The 25,178-nt window shown below is 46.2% G+C and overlaps 1 protein-coding gene across 1 annotated transcript in view; it reads right to left on the bottom strand.

Moving 5' to 3' along the window:
• Nucleotides 1-25,178, bottom strand: part of VWA5B1 (von Willebrand factor A domain containing 5B1) — a 1,692,038-nt gene that overhangs the window by 655,030 nt on the left and 1,011,830 nt on the right. The window lies entirely within an intron of this gene.

Below are 25,178 nucleotides of genomic sequence, written 5' to 3'. Positions count from 1 at the left end.
TACTTTGTGGGTAGCCGAATGGTGGGTTTTGGCAGTGGTCTCCTGTGTTACCACTGACATAGGCAAAAGTGGATGACGGACTATTTTTCAGATTTTTACTGCACAATTTTGGGTGATTTTTAGCAAGCAGCATGCTTTCCAGTTGCCATTTCTGAGGTTTCTGCTGCCAGCAATGCACAGTAATGTTGCAGGGCCTGGACCAGTGGGTTGAGACATCCCACAAAAGTGTTTGTCAATGTGAGGAGCAGCATGCAATGTGACAAAGTAATGTCAACAATCCACATGTACAAATACTCACACTGTGACAGAACACAAAGCACCCTAGATATGTGTCACATAAACTGACATTGCAATGGCGTGTCATGAGCATCAAAGATCACACATCACCTGAATCAATAACCCCCTGAACACAAGACTGATTACACATGCTGGTGAAGCTCAAATCACCATATGTGCCTTACACATCATAAACCGAATTCTGTGCCAAAATAGTAACCATATCATACTCACATCACTCACCCAACCCACCACGCTCACAAACACACAAAGGCCCAATACACATTCATGCTGCATATGTGAAATGAAATCCCAACACATGGTGCACACTCGAACTACACCCAAACACCCATAGACTGGTCATGCACAGCAGACGATGCCCTATGCAAATGAATGTCAAACATGACACATGCCGGCATGTGCGCACACACATAACAACATAGGTCATCATAATGGACACATAACAGAGTAATGAAGCCTCAATTGGTCAAAAAAATTGGCAATCAAACACGACTTGGACAAAAGTTCTGAAAATATATTAAAAACCACTATTTACAACATACTCATGTACATGAAATAAATAAATAAAGCATGAAAACAAACAAAAAGTAAACTTCTCCTAATGAAAATGCCTTTGCCCCCCCCAAAAAAGGGCAAAATCCAAAATTAGGTCCATGTCCGAAATGAATATCCAAACGAAAATCACAAATACAAAGAAATCCATTATGTCATGGGTTACACAAACTGAAAAAAAAAAGAATCCAACTATGTACAAGTGGTATAGGTTTATTGTCCCAAATGCATACAAAAACACTTTTCAAAAACACTCCACAAAATGTCATCACAAAAACCAACTACATACAAAGTGTGGAACACAGTCCAAAAACTCCAAGAAAAATAAATGAAACCTACACCTAAGTAACTATATACAATGTCAGCGGGCTAGTCCTTCTAATCACCATGTTCCCTCATAGTCTCTGCCAGGGCATCATCGAACACTGCGTCCACTTCCCCTAGGCGGGCCTCCGCTTCCCCCTCGATGGCTTCCAGGAACTCCAACATGCTCCTCTCAAACTCCCTGCAAGTCTCCTCGAGGACCTCAGCCTGCCTCTCTGCCTGAGGCAGTGAAATCTCCACCCTGGCCATGGTGAGTCTTAACTCCCATGCCCGCTGCCACTCTGCCCCAATCTGCTGCCCCAAACGGTCCAACACTGAAGACATCCTTGTTGTAAGGTCCACGTTTGCCTCCTGCCTGATGGCCGATACCTGCCACCCTGCAATTGAATGCCCCGAGTCCTGTAGCCTCCTACTCCAAGCCTACTGCTGCCAAATTGCCCGGTGCCTGTGCCTCAAGGACAGCCTCCGGGATGATGACAACCCCCGGTGATGTCGTGCACGTGTCCTGCTCCTTTGTGCCTGCTCTTCCTCTATTGCCACAGCTCCTGGCTGGTTTGGGGTGTTGACCACATCGGCTGATCCAACTTCGACTCCCGACTCTGGCATGGATGTGATCTCCACCAGATTGGCCTCCGGTGTTGGGACAGGTACACAGGGGGCCCTGGTGGTATCTGGAACGAAAGACATCAGGGAGGACGACTGGCGCACGGAGGAGGAAGACGAGGAGGGGGTCACATAAGTGGCCAGACCACAGACCCATTGCGAGACCAGAAAATCTGCTAGCCAGTTCAATAGACAGACCTCGTTGTGATGATGTGCAAGCCCCCGATTGGAAGCCTGCACCTCATCACCAATGGTGCCTGTACGCCTCATGACACAGGCTAGCACAGGTTCCACCATGTCCCGAATGCTGACATCCGCAGGTATTGGTGTTTACGTTTGCGTGGAAACATCCGCCACCTGCAGATGGGTCCGGCCTGAGGCATGCCCGCAGGTGCATACTGATGCAGTCGCAGTCCCTGGGGCAGGAATAAGCACAGGCACCTCCATGGCGACCTGCACTGCCTCCGGCCCCTGAGTCTGGACTGCACCAGTCACACCTACATCATCATCCCCACCGGGTCCCATGGACTGGGCTGATGTGGCCTCCTCCTCCCCCGACAACCTGGATGCCTCCCCGCGGTCTTCCGTAGTGTCTTGCCCCTGTGCAGACTCACCTGTCCCTCCCACTGCTGAGGAGTCCTCCACCACCTTCGCCTTTTGGACTTACCCTCAGCAGCTGTGGCCATTGACTGGGACACGGCACCAGCCTCCTCGCTCCCGGAATATGACAGTACCTGGGAGGATGACTGGGCCTTGTGGCTGTGCCTTGTGGAGGCATCCCTGCTGCCTTGCTCCACAGCGCCATCCCCCCTCTTCTTCCATCGTCGCTGTGGATAGGGAAACATAGAACACAAACATCACGGGACACAACATATATGTGTTTGGCACAATGCTAATGTACATCAGTGGCACTGTCAAAGGTCACAACCATCTACTACACACAAGAAAGTGCCATTCACACAAATGCACAATCATGTATGTCATTCACAACAGACATTCATATCCATGTACGAGGCACTGTAAGCACATCAAAATTGTGCATCCACCTCAAATGCATCATGGCACAGGCACGTCTCATTCACACACATCAACCGACACTCATGCATCAGGCCATGGAGCCATCACGTCAAATTGCACTTCAGGAAAACGTGGCAGCATGAATCATTCACACATTCAAATGCACATGGAACATACATCCAGGAGTATTGGGCAGTCACCCATTCACTTCTCTGACACATGCACACCATCCATGTACATGATGTTGCCGAAAGCACCCATGTGTCACACCTCTCCCATGCCACTGTACAGACACATGTATGCAAACATGTGCACGTTGTTACATGCTTGCGAGCATCACACATTGCAACCCAAACAGCATTGATTACACACATCTTTGAATGGACTCACATGCGGTACTGTCTTAGCTCCTCTACATCAGCCTTAAACTGGTATCTTCTAACCAGGACTTTTTTGGAATGATTTATTCACGTTTATAATGATGTATTGATATCCACAATAAGTTCTGATTGGTTTTTCCTGCGTCAATATGCACATGATGATGGTTTAACTTCACTGAGCAGATGGGTCGTAGGAGGCAGCTCAGGGCACTTTGAGGCGGGTAAATTGGCTGGTAGGCAGGAGCGTGGGTCTTCCGTGTTACTCACGTGGGCAGCTGGAAACAGAGTGACTCTGCATGTGCGGAAACTCTTTGTTAGCGTGGAATCATAGGAAAGGCCCTAAGCGCGTAGGTTACGTGACACGCACTGAACGTTGGGCGTTGGCGTACAGTATCAGGGATAAATGTGTGCGTAGGACAACAATGCAATGTACATGCAATTCGTAGTGGACGGACGGGTTGACTTTGGAGAATTTTGGTGTGCCACATGAATTGTTCACAACTGTAACAGTGCGTACTTCTTGTTTTGGCGGGGGAGTTGCCTCCGCGCACACACACACGTGTTTTTCAACGAGGCAGATGGTGTGTCGTGCATATTGCATACTGTGGGTGCCGCTGTGTATGGCGTACCCCCGTTCTTGACATAACTGTCCCTTGCAAGTAATCCGCATACACATTTTTTTGTGTTGCTGGGTGCCACCGCGTACTGCGTAGTGTATTTAATTTACACGTAGTCTACCGAGGGGTTGCGTACATATTTATTCGTTTATTGGGGTGCCGTGCATTGCGCAGCCCCTTTATTTTTCATCAGGGGTTGCACTGAGCCTTGCTGGAACACACTGGTACGTTTAACATCACATACCCTGTCCCTCATTCAAATTGCCCAGGCCAATGGATAGCTGCACCTCCCATTGCATAATTCCATCAATGCTATGACTGAGAGGGCAACAAGTGGGAAGGAAGGCAAAGCTGGCCAAGCGGTCCGAGGTGGCAGAGCTGGCAGAGGTGGCCAAGGGGTCTGAGGTGGCTGAGCTGGCAGAGGTGGCCACGGGGGCCGAGGTGGCAGTGCTGGCAGAGGTGGCCAAGGGAGCCGATGTGGCGGAGCTGGCAGAGGTGGATGAGGGGGCCGAGGTGGCAGAGCTTCCCAGGTCACTGCAGTGAGAGACAAGCCCCCCACTCAACAGGATCAGGGAGATGCAGCTGGTGCTGACGTCCCCAGCACCCGGGGTCCAGGATCAGCTATGTCATCTGCTGGACAGACCACCACGGCCAGGAGGCTGCAGGGGCTAATGCAGCCCACCAACCCAGGCTCAGGGTCCCCCAGCTAGGCCTGTAGTGGTCCTGGCCCAGGGCCAGGGAGACCGAGGGGCAGATGTCCATGTCCTTAAGGGCAAGAGGCATGTGGTGCAGGGACCTGCCACCAGCACCAGGGGACCAGGGTCAGCACTGTCATCTGCTGGCCAGACCAGCCACAGTCAGGAGGCTGCAGGGGCAGATGCAACCCCACCCACCCAGGCTCAGGGTCCCCCAGCCAGGCCTGTAGTGGTCCCGGCCCAGGGAGACAGAGGGATAGATGTCAAGTCCCTAAGGGCAAGATACGTGTGGAGAAAGGTCCACCCACCAGCACCACACAGGTACAGATGCCTACAAGGCTACCTACAGTCACAGCATCAGTGGCTGATGCCCCAGCCCAGTCCACCAGTGCTCCAGCCCCTACTGACCCAAGTGGGGGTCTGCACAACATTGCAAGAAGGGAAAGCGTGCAATAGGCAAACTGGCTCAGTCACGAGGCACGGCACAGGAGACCCGCACGTCGAGGAAGAGGAGCTTTAGTGGTGGGGAACTCCAGATCCTCTTGGACTATGTGCGGGAACACGAACATGACATGCTTGTGCGGGCAGGTAGCACACACACACATGCCCAGCGTATGGCCCATTGGAAGTGTATCGCCGATCGTATGAGCGCTTTGGGCATTGAAAGGTGCACAGCTTCTGAGGCAGTGAAGCGTTGCAATGACCTCCGGCACCGAGCCAAAGATAAGCTGGGTGCCAACTATGCCTCTACTCTGGTGACTGCAGGTGGGCCACCAGAAGAGGACGAAGAGCTCACTCCACATGAGGAGATCATTAGTGAGATGATTGATGTGGAGCAGATGCAAGGTGTGGTAGACCTGCCAATTTATGAAGGGATGTCTGGTGAGTGGTGATGCGTGTGTGTCCAGGAAATGTGTCTGTTGCTTGGATGAAGTGTGTTGATTGTCTGGCAGTTTACATGACTGGCATTGGGTGAACCATGTCATCGTGGACCGACACGTGCTTGTTGTCCTGCAGCATACATATGCACAATGTGCTGCACACCGTGACAAACCACATCTGCACACCTGCTCACTCCTTCCATTTCACTCTCTACCTGGCCTCTCTTGGCCCTCTTCCTGCTCCAAGCAGTGATGGCAGATAGCCTGTGATCATATGCCACTCCACAATCTCCTTCTCTCTGCACATCTCTGATGTCTCTGAGTGGTCACCTGCCAGCGGAACCTCTCCAGGGGTAACCTTCCTTTCTTCACCTTCCCACGGCAGCTCACTGTATCCAGAGGACTGGTCATACCTATGGTGGGGTACTGCAAAGACTTCAACCAAGATATCTGTGCTTCTACTCTCTTTCCTTGGCGACTCATCCAGACCTGGACTGCGGCAATTGTCCTTTCGTCTTGGGGGTATGTATTGTATCTCCTTAGGACTGTGATGATGGCAGTGGCTCACAGTGGGTACAACTGTTCATTTCCAATCCCAGTGCATTGTCCACAGGGCCTTATGGGTCCTGTGGATCACCTTCAACATGCATATTCACATGCTTGATGTCAATGTGACATGGCCTCATGGGATGTTTGTGTCCGGCTTCACTATATCACACCAGCATTGCACCGTAGCACCTTGTGAGACTTGTGTATATTGAGTTAGTGAGTTTCATGTCATGTCACATCCATCATACATGGCTCTGGGACAGTAGTCAGCAAGTTCCGTCTCATGCAGTTTGACAGTCCAGGCATGGCTATGCTACGTTGCATATGTGTGTTTGCAGCATGGATGTTGGTGAATGAACTATGCCAGTCAGGTGCTCAATGGTTGGAGTAGGTGCTATGCACCATGCACTACATGTGTTATTTAGACCTTCCACACACGTCCATGTCTTCTTTCATGCTGTCCATCACCGTTGCATTGACACTGTGTACGTGTGGGAGTTTGTGACATGGCAGGTTGATGTGTTGCATGGCGACATTGTGATCCCTATGTGTGTGGACTATGCTGTTTACAAGGCTATTCATGTGTTTTTCTGTCCATGTGCAGGTGATGAGGCACTGGATGCAGAGGAGGAGGTGGAGGATGTACAGGATACTGAGCCGCAACCGACCACCAGTGGAGGACGTGGTGTGGTAGCCCTTGAAGATCCACTGGTGCTGCAGTATATCCTGGGCATGACTCAGTCTGAGTCAGCGTCTGAGGAAGCCCATGGCTCTGGTGGTGAAATAGATATGGATACCTCTGTGATGTCTTAAGTGAGTGCATCGACTGTGGTGCTGTTGCATCCAAAACGTCTGAAGGGGGGGAAGACCCCTCACATGTCCAGTCATTGTTGGTAAATCCGGCTGTGGTGGTTACGGCTGCAGGGTCACGCTCCACAGTATTGACTCCTGGGCCAGCTGATCAGGGGAGGGATGCAGTCCTGCAGCCACAGGCAGCACCATCACATGAAGGGCCAGGTTCCCTTGGCCAGGGCAGGCATGGGGTCCACCAGCGCGGTGGCCGTGTGTTAGCTGGCAATACTGTGTGGAGCAGTCCATGTATGCTGTTGCACAACAACAGGCTGCTTCACATGGGATGTTGACTCAGGGCATGGATAGGGTGGGCAATTTCATGATGCCCCCGGCAAGACACGTGGAGCACCGGCAGCAGGCATTGTGGCCCACATGCTGGTCACACAGGCTTAACATGCTGGTAGCAACAGGAGCTGACGGGCAGACCTCAGGGATCTGCACACATCCTTGGCTGCAGAGGGTCAGGCCCACAGGGAAGCCCTGAGGTTGGAGTATAGGTCCTTCAGGACTATACTGACTGCACTCGAGGCATCCAGCAGTAGACGGTCTGAACAGCAGATGCAACTGATGACTCGTGCCATCACGGAGGAACTGCGTGCATCCCGTGAGGTGTTGCATGGAGACCTCTGAGCCATCACGTTGCAGATGCAAGCATCTCAGTACCGCATGGCCACTGCCATCGAGGACCAGACCAGGGCTATACGTGGTGCTCCTCCCTTGCCACTACCACATTCTGATGTAACACCAGAGGGTGGCGACAGCAGCGACAGGGCTCCTGATCCATGATAGCCGTGAAGCCCATTGACCAATAGAGGCTTTTTTTTCTCTCATCATCCACGCATGTGGATGTTGACGTGCACCCTGCACCTCTTCCCTCCTGGGCACCCCCTCCCTAATCGCCCATGGGCATTTTTCATTTATTTTAATTTTGTGTCTATTGTGCATTTATGTGACAGTGTGTTCCTTTGTGTGGCATCCGAGGGCATCCACTGTAGATTCCAGCTGGACCCATGCAGGCTTGTCTTGTGTTGGTACCCTCCTTATTTGTGCCTTAGGGTCCAGACACATATGCCACTCCTGCTTCCCCTTTCCATTGGCTTGCAAGGAGTGCATCGTGTGAAAGTGACTTACACATTGGCAATGAGCTTCCATTGGGTCTGTGGGCAGTCTCTAGTCTGACATGTGTATACACCCCTAGTGGGATTCATGATTGTTTGTCCCTTTTGGTTTGTACATTGAGACCCATACTTTGTTCATGTTCCATCTTCATGTATTTGCTTGACTGTCTCCATTAGTGTTGGCCTTCCAGCTGTATGTGATTCCATGACCCCTTTGGTTAGCAGTGCCACACGAATGTCCAAGGGTGACAAGTGCAAGTCATGACACATTGAGGCACAAGTGCAATTATGTATGGCCACAGTCAGACGGATTCACTGTTGGGTGCTGTGTGTCTGGTATGTTGTACTGGCCAATTGATATTCCTGTGTACATTGTTAGATTTATGAGTGATAGTGAGTTATTTATGGACTTGGTCCATTGATTGTTGAGCACTTTGTGACACTGGTGTTATGTGTTGGCCATTTGTTTCTCTGTTTGGGAATTGCATGCCATGGAATGGTGTGTGAGACAGGTGACATGAGGTGTGTGAGGCTTTAGGTGACATACCAGCATTTAGATGTGTACTTTACCATGTTATTAGTGAAATACTCCACATTCCATGAGTTCCTTTTCCAAGCACTTCCAAGTCCACATTCTCAGGGTGGTAAGGTTGGGACAGATGATTGTCCCTTTGTCATCATCGATTGTGACCTGGCATGTGCCATGGCTGTGTGCACTCCGCAGGCATAGGATTTTAGGTGAAAAATGTTCCACATGCTGGGTATGGGCAGCCCCGTCACGTGCCCTTTCCCCTCTCATGCGCAGCCGTTGTGCATGTTGTTGGGGATGTGGGGGCACTACCATGCCCACCGGTACGCCACACTGCGTTGCAATGTTGCGCAGTACACATGCTACCACAATGTTCCTGCACACTACTGGTGGTGCATATAGTAGCTCACCACCAGAGTGGTCAAGGGAGCGGAAGCAATGTGAGATGCGTTGTATTTTACCTGGGGTGGTGTGGTGGGGTTCGGTATTGGCGTCATCATGTAGGTGCTCAGAGGGCAGGCACTGTCACCTGTGGAGGTGAATGGGTTGTCAGTGGTGTGGTTGTGCCTGTGTGAGTCAGGCATGCATTTGGAGGGCCATTTGTACTCACTAATGAGCCATGTGTTGCCTGCTTCCCAGCTTTCAGGGCCCGGTGTAGGGGTGACATTCTGAATGTGAAACTATCATGGGTGGCACCTGGATAGTTTGCATATATAGAGGTGATGATTCCCTTGGCATCACGTATAACCTGCACGTTGATGGAATGCCAGTGCTTGTGATTGCGATAGATGTGCTCTGTGACCCTAGGTGGACTTACAGCCACATGGGTGCAATCGATGGCACCAAGCACTTTAGGGAAGTGCGCCACCCCATGGAACTCCTGGCCATGGCCTGCCTTTCTGCGGGTGTTCTGGGCATGTATATGTGCCTGCGGACTGAGGGGCGTGCAATCATAAGTGTAGGCAGCGTGACTGCGTGGCCTGTGAAATGCCCCCAACTATGGCAGTTGTCTGCTGAAATCACCCAGTGGCCAAAAAATGCAGTACATTGAGCATCTTTTCCGAGGGGCTCATTGCTTGGGAGCACAGGGTGGGTGATGTGACGTAATCTTTCCACTCCCTGACCAGGTCTAGGATGATATGATGTGGAAATCTATACCTGCCATAGACCTGGTCATCAGGAATCCCAAAAAGGCTGGTCCTGGGTAAATAAATACATGCCCTGGCTATCCTCCTCCTGCGGTGTCCCACGATCATGGCTGTGAGAAATGGTATATTCATCATAGCAGTATACGCGCGTTGGCTTTTTTGCGTGTACTTTTTATGCATTGATTTTTGTGCGCAGTGACGCTTATGTCAGCTTTCGTGTGGCGGATGGTTTTCCGGATTAGCGCGCCTTTTTTCGTGCGCCAAGGAGAACTGTTCGATTTCATGAATACGTGTTGTTAGCGCAGGTTGCAAGTATTTTACTGCGGTACTTCCCACGTAAAGCCCACATTTACGATTGTTGTTCCCCATTCCACGTGTACCGCCCCCTTTTTAGGTGACTGCGCTAGACGGTGTGCGCCTTCGCTGGGCGTCTCGCGCAAGGAGTTTGTGGTGTCGTAGTAACGTTTGGGACCTGTGCTGATTCAACGCAAGTCTCAGGTATGCCACGCGCAATTTTATTCCATGAAACGGGCACTAGGTTTTCCTTTTAATTCAATAAACACACTTGTCAACATTTTACTGGAAATGCACTCTTCGTTCCCGAATACAAAATGTTAATTTTTAGCACATTAATTGTTTGTGACCCCAAACATCAATGTGGCATGCTTTCAAAAGCACACTCTTATTGTACTCAAATATCACATTTTCATTTTGAGTCAATACGTGCATTTGTCACAAACGAATCGCTTGCCATTTTCAAAAACATAATTTCTTTTGTGTGCTAAACCCTTCTTACCAGTTTTCATTGTTGATGGTTTGCCCACTTTCAATCTTTTGGTCTGTAAATAGCATCCGAGTTTGTGGGGATCACGTTCTGCTTTGTGCTGTTAATAGGCTTCTACACTGGGCCAAATCACCACCATAGCAGTTTCTGTGCCTATGGTTGCTCATGCAGGGGTATCCAGAACTTATTCCACTGGAGGAAAGAAAATGAGCAAGGGGAAGATACGAGGACGGCAAGCGGGAAATAGATGCTACAAACAAAAGGAGTGAGGGATGCACTAGGGGCATGTCAGTCCTGATAGGTGGGCCGCAACTCTGAAAAAGAGAGGTCGGTTGTGTCCTGTAAGTGTTGAGATATTTGGGTTGTGGTTCCAAAGCAGATTTGAAGAAGTGTAAGTTAGTGCACAGTGTGATGTTGGATGCAGGAGGCCCCAGAGCATGCTCTGGTAATCCTGAAAGGTTGGTGGTTGATTTGCAGGGGCACCTCTGTGCACAGTCAAACCCCAGAAAGTAAATTCTGGGACAGCCAGGCCTCAGTCTGGAGTGGCGTAATTAAAAATAGACTGTGCATACGTGTGAATGTTGTTGGTAACAGATGATAAGGGATGGATATAGTGGTGAAAATCAATATGGAAAAATTGAAAAATCCTGAGACCCTGTTAAAATGTTGTGTGTTTCGTGTCAGGTAATGCTAGACTACATTTAGTTATTTTCGTTCAGTGAGCTGCCTTACTTGGCTGAAGGCTCGAAAGTGAAAAAATATAGTCTGAGCTCCCTTTGCAGGATGTCTTCATTAGACTATGTGAAAGCCGAAGGTGGATAAGCAGCCAAAGAGGGTAGGTAGGTAGACAATGGCAAGTTGTCCGTCCTCCTGTATGCAGTACTAGCTTAGCACTCTTCTGTGTGAAAATAGGATGTGACTATGTCGTTGGCGTAGGACCGGTCAGGCATTGAAGCCTTCCACAATGTCAAGGTGTCATTTTGAGCAGGGGTGTGTTGAACACATGCATGAGGGAATAGGAGAGCACAGATCCTTCTATTTGTTCCCTAGGCCCCAAGCGACAACGAGGTGCAAAGTTCAATAGACATGAAAGCTAGGAGGATCTATGGGCACTTTAAGAGTGAATGGGGTTGAAACTGTGGCTCCTTTCGTGAGCACATCAAGCAATCTTGACTCTTATAATGGCAACAGTTCTAGTTTACAGGTTAATCATGGCTCATGCCCAGTTTCAATGGCTTCAAATGAAAAAGGAGAGCACGGACCTTGGTGCTCTATAAAAACCATAGGTAAAGTGCCATTTTGGCCCTTCCCACTTCTTTAAAATTGAGCCTGAGTGTTTTAAGAAATGAAAGGGGTAGCCCCCTTACTGCAGGTGGCCTAGACAGCTGGCTTAAATTGCCTTATTAAAGCAGCAACCCTGAATACTCAGCTGTACCCATGAGCCAAGATCAGCAACTTAGTTGCTAGACTGCATCATACCCCCATGAAGTAGTGGAACATGTATGGAGGGCAGAAAAAGAGATCATGTATGTTTTGTGATACTGTTCAACTGGGAAAAAGATGGGGATAGTTATTGCTCAGTTTAAATGAATGAAAAATGGCAACATTGACTTGATTATCAACTGTTTCCAAACCATAGCATAATCACAGGAGAAGTACCATTTTGGCACCAACCCCCTTCCTTAAAACGGTACCAGATTTATGTTTTCGAAATGAAGTATTGCCCTTTGGTGCCTCATAACTCTTGGAATCCCTGACAGTCACTTAGAATTGCTTTATTGCAGCAACTGCCCTGAATAGAAGTTTGAGGGGAGTGTTCTACTCAAGAACACTTAAAAATGGGAAAGAGTTGTGCGCAGAATTTGGCTGGCAGGAAAGCAGCGGCACTGGTCACAGCTAATGAGTGAAGGTATCTGTGGCTATAAGGTTTCACGATCAGTGCCAAATCGCAGTTTGTATCTCGGTCGATAGCTCACAGGTTTAGGCTTCTCTTTACAAAATTCAACAATGTCTCTTGCACAATTCTTGTTAGGCCTCTCAGGGTTCCCTTCCCCAAGCCTAGGCCCCTTTCATCTTTAAACAAAGTTCTCCTGGTCAGGATGCACCTTTGACTGTACAGTTCCTACATGGGGGTAGTATCAAAGGCTTTAGAAAACACTGGGTTCTTTGATCCTCCCAGGCGCAGCCACTCTGACCACTGTCACCTCTAACCCCTCTCCTTATTCTCTGTAACTTTCTTCTGGCACCGTTTCCCATCTGTGCCTCTTTCACTCTGTTCTTTCTCACTTCGCCATGCCTCCTGCACGCCTTCTTTTCTATTGTGCACACTTGCACCCTCTTTATCTTGGTGTGCCTCTTGCACACTCCTCTTGTCTTTATCGTGCCCCTGGCACACATTGTTTTTTTGGTGGTGCACCCTTGAACTTTCGTTTCTCTTTGTCGTGCCGCTTGCACTTTCCCTTTTCAACCTTCGGGTCACTCTTACCCTCTTTTCATTTTCTCTCATTTTTGCTTTCACTTTTCCATTCTGTTGCGTCACTCGCACCCTCTTTCCTGTTTCAGGTCACTCGCACCGTCTCTTTTTCCTTACATTCTTTAAAGTTCACTTTCCTCTTATCTCTTTTTACTTCTGTACTGCTAGCGCATCTTTCTTCATGCTTTCTTTCTTGCTTTCCGCTCTCTTTACTTTCTCTCTTGCTTTTGGCTTTCTTTACATTTGAGCCAATTGGAAATCTTGTCTGTTTCCACTCCCGCTTCAGCCACCCTCACGCTCCTGAGTTTCTCTTTGCAATTTAATGAGACTCACAGGGTAGCGCGGCAATGGTGAGTGGTCTCCTTGGGATACATTGGGATGAGGTCAGGGTCTCACCACCTGCCCCTGAGACACCCAATGGGACCGGCACACGTCCAAAGGTAACAAGCATCTCTCTGGACTCAGCCAGCAAGTCACAGTCGGCCTCACTCCAGCTTTCGGGAGACATGGCTCTTTTGCCTCGCTGCATCCCCTCAAACACACCGGGCTAGTGTCTCGGTACGCCGCTCCCCTTCATACTCTCCAGGCTTCTATTTCTGGCTCTTCCTGCACCTTGGCTCCTCTTGTTCAGTCGGCATCTGCAGTTCGCTCATTGCTTCTGGCAAAATCACACCTTTTATACTGGTGTAAAGAGTCAATTGGAGTCAGCTGTGCACAGTTGGAGTAGATTGCCTGATCTTGCCTGACTATTAGTGGGACAATCTATTGAGAGAGAGAGAGAAAGAGAGAGGGAGAGAGAGAGAGAGAGAGAGAGAGAGAGAGAGAGAGAGAGAGAGAGAGAGAGAGAGAGAAGGGCATTTCTCATCAATCAAAACAATTGAATTGGTGATGGAGACTCTAGTAGTACTGTCATGACTTTGCTTACTGGAGACTGCAAGAGATCCCTCAAACAGAATTTTTGTTTTGTTGCACAGTTTCTCTCATGTCTAGAAACGATTATAAATACATTCATATTGTCACCAAATGGGAAAATTGAAGGAACTTAGCCCTCATCATTATTTTATCTATATCACATACTTGGTGACGGTATCCAATGACATCCAATTAAGTTGATATTAGAATATTAGCAAAAACATTGGACCAATTGTGTTTCTTCGTTTTTCTCTCTCTTTTGTATTTTTTATTTTTACCTTGTTCATTTTCTCTCCTTATCTGTAATAATACAATATTATATAATTTTTCCTTTTGCATATCTGTGTTTGATATATGGTCTCTGCTTTTATCTTAATGAAAATCTCCTTATTTGAACTACAATATTTATGTTGGTTTATTCGTGTTTTTTCAAAAAATATGTCAATAATGTGTTTCATTTGAATGTCTACATATGGTTACAACTATGATTCAGAAACCAAAGAATTTCTTATTCTGTAAAAAGCGCATGTACAAGCCTTGAAATCAATCATGGGTCGAAACACGTGTCGGCTAGGCGCATATGAAACTATAACTCCTACTTGAAAGGAGAACAATACAACAGTGAATGTTTTCAATACTTAATGTTGTATTTGGTTCTTATAAAACATAAGAATATACCCAATTGGACTAGCTTGGGACAAGCACAATTCTTTCTAGTATACAACATGTTCCACATTCAAATAAAGTTAGTATGATGAAGACATTTTTATCCGATTGTTAACATAAAATAAAACCGAAATTTGCATACTGTAGTTTAGGTTTGTACTTTAAGTAAAATTCTGTTTGAGGGATCTCTTGCAGTCTCCAGTAAGCAAAGTCATCATGGTAGTACTAGAGTCACCATCACCACTTCAATTGTTTTGATTGATGAGAAATGTCCTCTCTCTCTCTCTCTCTCTCTCTCTCTCTCTCTCTTTTTACTGAAAATCTCCTTATTTGAACTGCAATATGTATGTCGGTTTATTTGTGGGACTTTTAAAAATAAGTCAAAAATGTGTATAATTTGAATGTCTACACATGGTTATAAATATGATTCAGAAACGAGAGAAGGTGTTATTCTGTTAAAAAAAAGCACATGTACAAGCCTTGACAATGACCCAGGGTCGAAAAATGTGCCGGCTGGGCACATTTGAAACTATAACTCCTACTTGAAAGGAGAACAATAAATAAGTGATTGTTTTCAAAACTTAAATTGTATTCGGTTGTTTTAAAACATAGGAAAATAACCAATTAGACTAGCTCGGAATACGCACATTTTTTTCTGGTACACATCATTTTCCACTGTTATTTGATTGAGACAGGGGCGGGGCCTCAGTATACCAGATACCTCTTTTATCCAGGTTCAAATAGAAATGATTGATACATTGAGCTTTACCTAAGGACACTGACAGATCAGGTTAACAATGTATCTAATTTTATTTGAATCCCACTGAAAGCAAATGTATGTCTTAACGAATAAACCATTCCTTATAATCAACCTTTTTTATATTGAGACAAAAGGGGTTTCATGTTTAATGGTAATGGTAATTCCAGTGTTATTTTCAAAGTAGTGCAAGGAAGGTCCAATGCACATGCTGTGCTTGGTCACTAATTCATCTGACCACTTTATTGGTGGAAAATGCTGGTGTTTTACTCCATGGGCTTCATATAATTGATCTTTGGACACACATGTATAACATGTTTTTTGTGTTTAATCTGTTTTAATTTACTTAGCCTTGAGGAAGTCCTGCCGGTGTCTAAAACACCTGTTGGCTGACTTTTGTGATCTTTATGAATATAGAAATGTTAATTAAACAATTTGAATTATGTCCATGTGCTACATCTGGTTTTTCCCATACCTCTCTGATATTTAAAATAAATTGTCCTAACAACCATTAAAAAAAAGTTGTGGTTAGATGAATGAATGACCAAGCACAACATGTACACAGAACCTTCCTTTCAGTTTGTTTACATTTAGATAATACCAGGACATCATTAGCTCACCCCTTGCACTTTCAGCTATCCCACACTTATATTTGATTTATAAAACCAGTTGCAGTTTGAGAAATGTAGTTTCCTCACTCTCTCTCTTGTATTTGCAAAATACTGCCAGCATTACCATCCGCTAGATTCAGCGTTTCAAGGAATACCTCTGGTGGTATTCTGTTGGAATACCACAGAGGTAAAGTCCTCTGGTGGATTTTCATCCAACCTTTCCTGGTTTCAGCTTCAACAGATACATGATATCTTGGTGGATTTTGAATTGCATGATACATTGGTGGATTAAGAATGTGCTGCTGAAATGTGTAGGTTTGAAGGCCATCAGGTGTGACTCGGTTCTTTATTCTTTATCCTTCTGTAACCAATAGAATTAATATCACTGAGTTGATTAGGACCTGATTTTTAGAGTGCTTACGATCTTCAGGAATCTGAGGATCCTGCAGAGAAACTGACAGTAAATCTTTTGCAGTCACCACAATGGGACGGATTTTCCGCAATGTGGGTCCCGAGCTTCCTGTGCCTAGAGACAAAGCAAAACATCACTGATGATGCCTAATGTGGCCAAACCATATCTGGGATTGCTTGTGGTCTCGTTCAGAAGGCATGTAGCCCTGACCTGTGGCCTGGACTGCCCTTTTATGGCGTTAGACGAAACCTGATGCACATATGATTTTCCCTTCTAGAACGTCATTGCATGCTGAAAAACGGTGTCCACGAGGGTTGCAGAGAGAAATATTAGTGGTTATGATTTATTCCAAATCATCCCTTCACCAGTCTTAAGTTTTGTGGAAGCACCCAGTACTACATGTAATTCCTAATTCAATTAGGTTTCTGTAATGATTGCAGTGTGTGCTTTCTTTCCGCGTCTGACTCGTGAGCCCTGCTACGTGGTACGTGGGTGGGCTTGCGAGTCAGAGGCGACGGTTGCTGGCAGGTGCTCGGAGGTCGCTTGGAGGATCTGGGCGGGCCCGTCATTAAAGGTAATTCACTTACCTTGAATCCGTGTTTCCTAACATTTTGGTGACGAGGATCACAGAGAAATGGGCCTGCTGCGGGGCAATCGCACGGCATGGCGTTTCAACCCTGCTGCTCCTCCACAAATCCGGCCACAGGTGAGAGGGGCCCCACCAAAGAAAGTGGTGCCCAGCACACTAGTGCCATCGCATCAACCTCTTTCCCTTTGGGCTGATAATACGTGCAACGTACCCCTCCCAGGGGGAGGAGCTGACTGAGTGGAGGAAAGGTAAGTTAACAGGCGAAGCACAGGGACCCTATAACAGCGCTCAGCAAAGACAAGGCAATGCAAGATAACAGGGGAGACACAGGGGCTCTATAGCATAGCACTGTGATTAAGTTGCCCACAAAGCTCACACAAGGGACTTTAAGCAGAGAATGGGGACGCTGGGACAACTTTACAAGGAATCCTGCACAATATTTTTGACAAGCTGAGCAGCATGTTGACAGACATTGGAAATAGAGTTAATTCTCTGGGGAGAAGCAAGGTATTCCAAATACAGTATCCAACAACTGATACAGAGAGTGAGGCAGTAGGGCTGGTGTTGGAATACAGTTCTAAAAAATGGCAGCAGCAAGTATGCCCCCTCCCCCACCGTTCCTACCAGAGCCCGGCACCCTGACAATTAGATGGGATCGATGGAAAAAACAGTTTGACACATATTTGGTGGCTATAGGGGGGAGAAGTTTGCGCCGGCAAGGAAAGAAGCAATTCTGTTGCACAACCTGGGAGCGTAAGAACGCAGTGTTTTTGATGGAATGCCTGAACTTCCCCAAGAGGGTCAAAGAGATGCAGATCAATACATTATAGCTGAGAGAAAATTAATATGCCACTCTGAGCTGGAAAGAAATATCACCTTGGAGAGACACAAATTCTTTCAGAGATCTCAAGAGTCCCAAGAACCGGTTGAAAGTTTCATCGCTGCGCTGAGAACATTGAGTCACAACTGTGACGTTGGGCCTCTCATGGATTCACTTATACGTGATCAACTGGTGCGATCCACAAACAGTGCCAAGGTTCAGGAAAGACTCCTATCTAAGGACCTTCCTCTGGAGCAAGCAGTAGAGATGGCTAGGAGCATGGAACCGACTTTCAAGTACATGCCAAGTATAAGGGCCGACAAGCAAGTGAATCAAGTTGCGGCGATCAAAGGCAACAGAAGGGCTGGGGCAAGTAGGGAAGTTAAATGTTTCAAGTGCGGGAGCAATCGCCACATATCCACCAACATTTTTTTGTCCTGCCAGGAATGTCAATTGTCTGAAGTGTAAGAAGAAGGGGCCCTTCGCAATAGTCTGTAGAGAATCTGATCAGGTGGAGAATGTGGAGGCTGGAGGAAGGTGCCCAGAACAAGAAGAGAGTTTGGCAGTTCCACAATGTTTTCAAGGGAAACACGTGCTGGAAGTAGGGGATATGCCCAATAGCAGAAAAGGTGAGATGGATATGTTCTTAATCAATGGAAGAGTTGTTAGAATGAAAGTGGACAGTTGCTCTCCATGGACTATAATGTCGAAAGGGATCTACGAGGGTTGTGTCCAAGGAAGAATAGAACAGCTGAAGGAGCATGGAATTGAGCCCTATGCCCATGGAACAGTTAAGATTGCAGTCTTCGGGAAATTCTCGGCTATAATTAAGTATAAGGGCAGAAGTTGTGAGGCAGATGTTTTGTCACTTCGCTCCTGGGATGGGGTGAGCAGCGAAAGTTGGGGATAAGAATCCAGGCCATTGCGGAATCCCCTATTACCATCGCTGAAGTGGAGATAGATGGGAGCTGGAATTTCCTATTGTGTTCTCAGAAGATTTAGGAATGTTGAGAGGATTTGAACATGAAATCAGACTTAAATGTAAGGCTGTCCCAAAGAATCACAAAGTGAGGTCAGTACCTCAACATTTAGCGGACAAAGTGAAGGTGGAAATCGAAAGCTTACTTCAAAGACTGATCATTGAGAGGATTGATGGCTCAGAATGGCTGTCTCCTGTGGTTGTCGTTGCCAAGGTGAGTGTGGATATAAGACTCTGTGTGGACTTAAGAGATCTGAACAGGAACATCTTGGTTGATGGGCATCCACTCCCCATAATTGGCGAAAAGTTAGCAACCCTCAACAATGCAAATGTCTTCTCTGTCATCTACTTGTCACAAGCGTACCATCAAGTACCGCTTTCAGAAAACTTTCAACACTTGACGGCATTTGTGACCATCCTTGAAACTTTTAAGTATTGCAGGATGCCAATTGGTTTGGCGTCGGCGGCGGCAGTTTTTCAGAGGGTGATGGAGACAATTATGGAAGGGGTGCCAAACATTGTTGTTTTACAAGATGATATTTTGATTTTTGCAGATTCCATTGCTAAACATGATGAAATGCAAACTCAGAGAGGCTGGTTTGACAGTGCGAAGGAGCAAATGCAAGATAGCGGTAGGATGTGTGGAGTATTTGGGTCGTGTGATTTCGAGTGAAGGTGTGAGACCAAAGAATAGTCTGGTGGATGCAGTCAGGGAAGCGCCACCGCCATTAGATAAAGATCAGATGAGGTCGTTCCTCGGCCTGGCCGAATATTATCATAAATTTGTAAAGGGTTCTGCAGCCATTTCCACACTCCTTAGGGGGTTGTTGAAGAAAGGGGTAACATTTCTCTGGAGTGTAGAGTGTGAGGAGGCCTTTGACAAAATTAACGAAGCGATAGCTAGAGCACCCTCAATTGGTAAATTCAATCCCAGTGATAAATGTGGTTTAGCGGTAGATGCCAGTATGTTGGGCCTAGGTGCCACAAGTACGATAAAAACAACACTGAGAGAGTAATAGCCTTTGCTTCTCGTACACTTAAGGGGGCCGAGGAGAATTATTCGGTCATTGAACGAGAAGCTCTGGCCATGTTTTGGGCAGTCAACCAGTACTTTCTATGGGACAGAAGGTTCATTGTAAGATCAGACCACAAACCATTGCTTCAACTGTTTGACAGTGGCAGATGGGCGTTGGGCTCGCCCAGAATAAGCAGGTGGGGTTTGGGTCTTCGGGCCTACAATTTTGATGTAAGTTATCTACAAGGTAAGAAGAAGGTGGTAGCCGACTGTCTCTCTAGATTGCCTGTGGAGAGGGGACAGTGTGTAAAGACAGAGGAGAATGAGGAGTGTGTGGTGGCTGAGTTGGAGTGTGGTGTGGGATGTGAGGACTGGCAACAGGGGGAACTTATGGATGATGATTTAAGGTTGGTTAAGCAATCGACTGTGGATGGCTGGCCCAACAAAGCCGTTCTGGATAAAAGGTTTGAGGTATTGTGGGAGGTCAGGGAAAAATTGAACCTTATTGAAGGCAAGTTGAGGAGAGGGAGATTTCTCATACCTCCAGGAGCTATTAGAGAAGTACTTGTGGAGTTAGCACATCAGGGTCATCCAGATGAAGGGGCCATGAAGCGGAAATTGAGACAAAGTTACTGGTGGCCAGGAATGGATAAGATGGCAGAGAGGTGTGTTAAAAATTGCATGTCATGTCAGATGAGTGATAAAGTTAAGGTGGTTCGAGAGACTCCATTGATTCCCAATACTGTTCCGGACAACCGTGGCAGAAATTAGTAGTGGATATTATGGGACCCATTGCAGGATGAGGTGATGGCTTAAGTACCTGTTTGTGCTGGTAGATTATCACTCCAAGTGGATTGAATGTGTAGCAGTCAGAGAGGTGACAGCCAAAGAGTTGGTGTTATTCTTAGAGAGGATCTTTCTTAAGGAAGGATGTCCCTCTGAGATAGTGGCATTCAGTTTATGTCAGATTTTATTAAGACATTTTTGAGAGGTTATGGAATCACACATATGAGGACAGCATTGTACCATCCAAGGGCCGACGGACTAGTTGAGAGAGTCAACAGGTATTTGAAGGGTGGGATTCAACTGGCTATGTGTACAAGGCAGCCATATAAGAAGGTGCTCAATCACATGACTTGGAGTTATGTGACCACACCGCATTCGGTCACCAAGGTCTCTCCTTTTGTGCAACTCAAAGGAAGGGAACCAGGTACAAAACTTTGCCCAGGTTGGCTTGGGCTGGCAGGTGCAGTTGTGGTGGACAGGAAGCAAATAATGAGGTCAGCCAGGCAGGGTCAAAGCAAGAATAAGGAGCAGTTTGACAGGAGAGAGTGTGTTAAAGTTCGCGATTGGGTGATTGGAGAATCCGTTTTCTTTAAGAATCCCAGGTTCACCAACACATGTGTTGAAAGCAAGTTTATCAGCCCTAAGAAGATTGCTGTGGTGAAGGAAGGTGTGGTGATCCTTGAGGGTGGTGAGGTATGGACAAAGGGCAGTTTAGCTAAGGCTAAAGAGGTGCAGGGAGGAGGAGGTGATGATGAGGAGGTTCTGGATGGTGTGCAGTTGGGTAGTGGAAGAATGGGACAGGAGTGTGAACAAGAGGCTGTCCTTGATGCTCCACCTGGAATGAGTGTTGGTGGTGGAACTCAGGGAGCTCAAAGGAGAATTCCGAAAAAGCCAGGGTGGTTGAGTGACTATGTGCAATAGGTATAGTAAGGATTGTTTTGTTCTTATTCTTTGTTCTTATTGTTTTTTTATATGATGTTTTGCAATTGATTCACCTGTTTGTGTGTATCCAGCAATATGCAATTTGCGTTTTGTGATCTGTATTTTATCTTTCACTTTTACCTTTGTTGTTTCTTTTCTGTTAAGGGTAAAGATATGTAATGATTGCATCGTTTGCTTTCTTTCCACGTCTGTGTCGTGAGCCCCGCTACATGGTACGTGGGTGGGCTTGCGAGTCAAAGGCGACGGTTGCTGGCGGGTGCTCGGAGGTCGCTTGGAGGCTCCGAGCAGGCCGATTATTAAAGGTAATTCACTTACCTTGAATCCGTGTTTCCTTTCAGTTTCCTCATAACTGAGGAATATAGAGAAGACATTGAGAACAGTGGTAAGGATATATGGAGGAGAGATGGGGAGAACTATGGTAGAAAGAGAGAAATAGAGAGGTTTGGGTATGAGTCAGAGGTAAGTGAAGGAAAGGGCAGCACAAATAGGGAAGCATAAAAGTTAGGGAGAGTCTAGGTAATGGCGAACAAAAGTGAAAGGCACAAAGTAACAGAGGAGATTAAAGTGAGTAATGTAGAGATAGCAGTGGTGAGATTGTATGACTGAGGAAGAGATAAAGTGGTTGACTCAAAGTTACATTTGAGACAATAAATACAATAGAGACAGAAGTTACAATTGATACAGTAAATAACATATACAATAAAATGTGGATGAGTGACTAACCACACGAGGCAACAATGGTGGAAGAAAAAAAGTGTGCAAGAGTGAATCTTCCACAAGCATGAGGTAGAGGAATAGTGAGGTAGTCAATGGACGGGTGAGTGGGAAGGTGAGTGTTTGGGTGACTTAATGCGTGGAATAGTAAAGATGTGAATGCATGAGCTCAGTCATGTTAGGTTCACAACCTTCCTGGCATTAAGCCAATACAATTGCTTTGGAACCAATAACTAGTTTGCAAACATATGGAGTCTTAACGTTTTTAACACCTAAAAATAGCAAAGGACTCGTCCTTCCCATAATGGCCCTGTTTGGTTTTGTGAAATTAGTTTCCAGCTGTTGAAGACCAATAGGTGTCCCCAGCTATTCTCGTTCAGTTAAGATATGGCAGGCCCCAACCCATGGTCAGATGCATCAATCTGAACATCAAACACTTTCCAAAAAACCAGGGGCTTTCAGAATAGGTATTCCCAGAAATACACTTTCAGTCTCTGAAGCACCCACTGTTCTGATTGTTGGACTGGTTAAGCACCATGGCCACAGAATATCAAGACATAGAGGTGCAGAAGCCATCAAGTTCAAGGATGGTCTGATTGCCCATTCTCCAGAAGATGGCATGTGCATTTTCCAACCCAAACAGTATCACATGGCGATGTACTCATCCCACTGGAATTAATAATGATGTTGCCCCTCTGTCACCACTCATCAGGGTAATCCACCAGTACCCCTTGAAGTAGTTGGACATGCTCAGAATCCTCAAAACCTCTAAGCTACCAGTGAGCTCACCAACGCTTTGAATGCGGTGTGCATCTTTATAATCTTTATTCATTCCAGTACTAAATCTTCTTTCATACACCCCACACTTCAGCTCTGTCGATGCAGCTTTGGGAACAAGAAGCAGTGAATTTGATCAGGGATTTTGAGTAAAGATATGGCTTGATGTAATATTTGGGAACGACAGCTTAGAAACGATGTTAGACCTTAGCTGTCATTGGGTAACAATTCATTTTCACACGCTGGATGTCATCAGTGTGGATGGCATATACACATTGCTGAGCTATCTTTGGTGCCACAAAAAAGAATGGGAAGAAGAGCTTTATTATGTCACTTAGTTTCTTACAGATAGAAAGCTTAGCTCTTGAGCTACTGAGCGTTGTAGAGGGTTAAGGTCTCAGTGATGTTCAGGGGAACAAGGTAAAAGTCATGGTCTCTGGTGCCAGGGTGTCTGAGGGAACCCCTTCAAGACCTTGGAAAATACACCGACAATGTCAGAAGAAAAGGGGGAAAGCCGAACTACAAAGGAAGGATTCATCTGCGTTGAATGAAATGCTCAATTAAGAAGCAGGTAATTTGGAGTTATAAGGACACGTCGGATGTGAGGTGGAATGTGGTTAAAGATCCTGGGTGTCATATTTGGAGAAAGCAAAATCGTGTCTTCTGTCTTTTCCTATGTGTGAGTTTGGGTCTGAAGTCTGCCTATGTTGTGGCTCGGTGTGCAACATTCTCCTTCTAAAGTTGGTGAGTTTCCCTGCAGGAGAAGGTGGTGACCTAGCTGTCACTTCCGTATGCATTATGGAGCAGACCTTGAAGGTGAAGCGGCCTTAAATAGGCAGCTATGTATGCTTATCAAAGTTGGTGTGATATGATTGCATTTTTTAGGCTATTGACTTGTCAAAACACTGCACAGCGGACACTCGTCTGGAGAGCAGGTCTTGTGTCAATGATGCCAGTCAGGAGTGGGTGCCATCTAAGTGCAAAAGGACTAGATATTGGAAGTTTGTTCTGAAGTCTGCTTCTGCTTAATAGGGTTTAACTGTTTGCAGCATGAATAGTACATAACAGTCTGCTATTTCTCGCAACATGGGATTTAAGGACTAGTTCACTAATGATGATTAACGCAAGAGATTTTGCAGTGATACACCGTTGGAAAGTGAAGTTGTTAAGCTGCCTTTAGAGAGTTATTCTTGGACCCGATATTTTTTTTTCTTGGTGATGAGGAGTTATGTTTTGATGGTCATGAGGCCTGTAGGGAACCAAAATCCTATCTTCTATTTTAGTGAAACATGCCCTTTATCAGGGAAGGACTTTCATTATGGAAACCTTCTGGTAAAAAGTGTCATTGGAATATGAATGGATCTTGCTATTAATGATGAAACAATGTCCACCATTCTACTTTCTGCCTGGGTGTCAGTGTGGAGGCCAAATGCATTACTGCCAGTAACACATTTCTTTCAATTGCATGAAATAATTTGGGGTGGTGGGGACTTGCACTCCTTTTCTCCCAAAGCCACAAGAAGAAACAGTAGTAGGGTTTGAGCTTTTTGACATGGTGGATTTCTGTAGGGACTGCTGGGTCAACTGAGCAGTTGCTATATCTCACCCTCCCGGTTTTAAGGAAGATGTATGACCATTCTACTCATCTGTAAGCATTATGCATCCCTCAAAGCGTACCTGCTAGACAGTTTGAGTTGCCTTCGATTGTTTGCCTTCATCATGAGCTGGACTATCTTCTGTAACCTTCTGACAGGTATTTGACCTAATGGTTTAGTGATGACCTGTAACTCTTTCACCAAAAAGAGGGAACTCTACACAGAGGTGACAAAGAAAATAAATCTCCTAAGTGTTGAACCACTCTTCTTTCTACAATACTGGCAAGTGGGCAGTAAGCAAGCACAGCAAGACATTATAAACATGCTACTTAGGACCTCTAGGTTGAACGATCAAATATGCACTTGTTCTCTGATGTATAAAACGGGGCTTCAGGAGTCTGACAATGCCATCCCCACCTGCTGATGATCAAGAGAGTGTGTCCTTTTTGACATGACATAAAATGAGTGTTTTGGTGGCTGCTGCTAAATTTGACAGTCAGTAATGTATGTTATTCAGATAACCTCATAATACCAACTTCTATGGGTCAGCATAGCAGGAAAGCTGAAATTCTCTTCACCCAGTTCATTTAACCTCTCACTCCAGTAACTTCACATTCTTTCAGAAAATAGGCTTTATCAGTAAAAACCCATTCTTTCTCTCAAAGCAAAGGTAAAACACATTTTGCTTATTGTGTAATCTTAGATTTAACTTTATAAGAGGCTGCACAACACGTACGCATGTTATCTTATATACATTAGAAATACCATCGAATCAAAGATTCAA

The sequence above is a fragment of the Ambystoma mexicanum genome, chromosome 8 (assembly GCF_040938575.1).
Source record: "Ambystoma mexicanum isolate Mex_15411 chromosome 8, UKY_AmexF1_1, whole genome shotgun sequence".
Classification (NCBI taxonomy): domain Eukaryota; kingdom Metazoa; phylum Chordata; class Amphibia; order Caudata; family Ambystomatidae; genus Ambystoma; species Ambystoma mexicanum.
The sequence above is the reverse complement of the archived record's forward strand: the minus strand, read 5'-3'. Positions and strand labels throughout refer to the sequence as shown.